Source organism: Nerophis ophidion, linkage group LG11 (genome assembly GCF_033978795.1).
Source record: "Nerophis ophidion isolate RoL-2023_Sa linkage group LG11, RoL_Noph_v1.0, whole genome shotgun sequence".
NCBI lineage: Eukaryota > Metazoa > Chordata > Actinopteri > Syngnathiformes > Syngnathidae > Nerophis > Nerophis ophidion.
In genome coordinates this window covers 26,884,373-26,886,803 of record NC_084621.1, presented here as the reverse complement: position 1 = coordinate 26,886,803, position 2,431 = coordinate 26,884,373, and the positions used below count along the sequence as shown (strand labels likewise).

Sequence of the window (2,431 nt, the reverse complement as noted above, 5' to 3'; positions counted from 1 at the left end):
ACCGGCTTTAACCACATGTGGCGCTGTCATCTCCACTCATGCAAGCATAGCCGGAAATAAACCCACCCCCTCCTTCCCCCGGACCCCGCCTACTACTCCTGGCGGGAAATTCATTTGAGCGAAAGACATTGGAATGAGAGGAGCTCTTTAAAGCTCCTGAGAATCTTAAAAAGCTTACAGAAAACGAGAAAAACTTACAGCGGGTGCCTGTCGGACATTCACCGTCGTTTTCGATGATTTCCCCTCGGAGCAAGGATTCGATGTCTGGAGTCTTTGGCGCAATCAAGCCTTCTCCTCTGCCTGGAATGGCCGTTGACGGACCCGCCAGCGTTAAGGGAGACCAGCGAGCAGGAGATGTAAACGGAAAATCTGTAAGTAAATATATGTATATATATATTGTATACCGCAAGTTTTTTTTCTTGTAAAAACGAGAATTATTTGACTCACCAGACTGCGATTGGGTTAAAGGGATCGCGTTGGTCTCTTCCGGCGAATCCTCTATAAAACAAAATAATGAATACACATAATATTAAATAATTCGAAGGTTTAAACACACCTCGATAATCATCTTCCAACTTTGTAAGATCGATCAAACAAAGTTCTTCGTCTTTCACTTCGTCGTCATCGGCTGTTAAAAAAAAAGGTATTACAACGTCGTACACGTGCAATGCTTTTAACGTTTAAATGCTTAAACGGAGTTAAACCATTGTCTAATAACGTGGTAAAAACGGAGGTAATGAAATGAATACAGTAAAAAAAAAAAATCGGTACTTACACAAAAGGATTGGAGACTCTGTTAGGAGATCCCTTGGTGGTGGGTTTTGTCCCCAAACTGACCTGTTGTTTCAAACGATCGTAAACATTTAAACTGTCAAATGGCTGGTCAGTTGCTATTCATACGACATTCTCAAGCTTCCATAAAAACTGAACCCTCCTTTGTCCCCCAAACTGACCTGTTGTTTCAAACGATCGTAAACATTTAAACTGTCAAATGGCTGGTCAGTTGCTAGGTTACACTGTGTTCTGCGATAGTTTCTCCATCTGTTTAAATATGTTTTCGTGAGGTATGGAAGTTGTTTCAAACGATCGTAAACATTTAAACTGTCAAATGGCTGGTCAGTAAAAACTGAACCCTCCTTTGTCCCCTCTTCTGGTCTTAACGATGTGTGCGTACGAATGTGTGTGTGTGTGTGTGTGTGTGTGTGCGTGTGCGTGTGTGTGTGTGTGTGTGTGTCCGTGTGCGTGTGTGTGCGTGTGTGCGTGTGTGTGCGTGTCCACCAAAAACTTCCCAATCCACGGTAGATAACGATGAAAATATCGAGAAAGGGCTTCCGTCTCTTCTTTCTTTTAGCTGAAATAAGCAGATATCACCCATTTTCGTATCTGAATACAAATCCGGTAGATAACGATGAAAATATCGAGAAAGGGCTTCCGTCTCTTCTTTCTTTTAGCTGAAATAAGCAGATATCACCCATTTCGTATCTGAATACAAATCCAAAAGATCCCTCCATCCCGTACGCTTCCAAGTCCCATTTCTCACGCAAAGACTCGGTCGGCGGCATCTGAATACGATTTAGAAACACTCGACTTTTTTGCGGAGCGTCAATGTAAGTTTTATTATTTTTATAAATCGACACAGGCGTTTCACTAATCATGACCGAATCGAACAAAGTCTTTACGCTAACGTATAAAGCTCCAAATAATGACTAAGCCTTACACCGCCCTTTTGTACCCCTCCTCTGCGTGTGTGTGTGTGTGTGTGTGTGTGTGTGTGTGTGTGTGTGTGTGTGTGTGTGTGTGTGTGTGCGTGCGTGTCCACATCTCCACACGTAACATTCCCAGCCATCAATACATCGAAATCTGGAAGTTGTTTCAAACGATCGTAAACATTTAAACTATCAAATATATGGTCACATGCTGCTCAGATGACATTGCTTTCTTAAAAAACTGAACCCTCCTTTGTTCCCTCGTCAGGTCTTAACTCCACCCTCTTCCTGGTTTAACCACTCCCACCGCAGGTCTTAACTCTGCCCTCTTTCTGTTTAAAACTCCACCCTCTTCCTGGTTTAACCACTCCCACCGCAGGTCTTAACTCCACCCTCTTCCGGGGTAAGCCACACCCACTTGACCTTGACATTTGACCTTGACCTTTGAACTTGACCTTTGACTTTGACCTTTAACCTTGACCCCTCATAAAGCATTGACCTTTTACCTTGACCCCTCATAAATCATTGACCTTTGACCTTGACCCCTCATAAATCATTGATTTATGACCCCCCATAAATCATTTTTCGACAGAAGGTATGGTCTTAACTTCTCTTGACAGGATCCCCAGAATACAGCACTACAACGGTTCTCTTATAGGACAGGTGGAAGTGATTAACTATACACGGAAGAAGTGTGAGCAGAGCAGCGAGTGCAGTACCAGCTA

General features: G+C 43.2%; 1 long non-coding RNA gene across 1 annotated transcript; it reads right to left on the bottom strand.

The window, feature by feature from the left end:
- Nucleotides 1–224: 224 nt before the first annotated feature.
- On the bottom strand, nt 225–642 carry LOC133561402 (uncharacterized). Its single transcript, XR_009808677.1, has 3 exons — nt 557–642; nt 448–498; nt 225–369 (listed from the first exon to the last, which is right to left on the bottom strand). It is a non-coding gene; the product is annotated as an uncharacterized LOC133561402 (long non-coding RNA).
- Between the last annotated feature and the right edge of the window lie 1,789 nt (nt 643–2,431).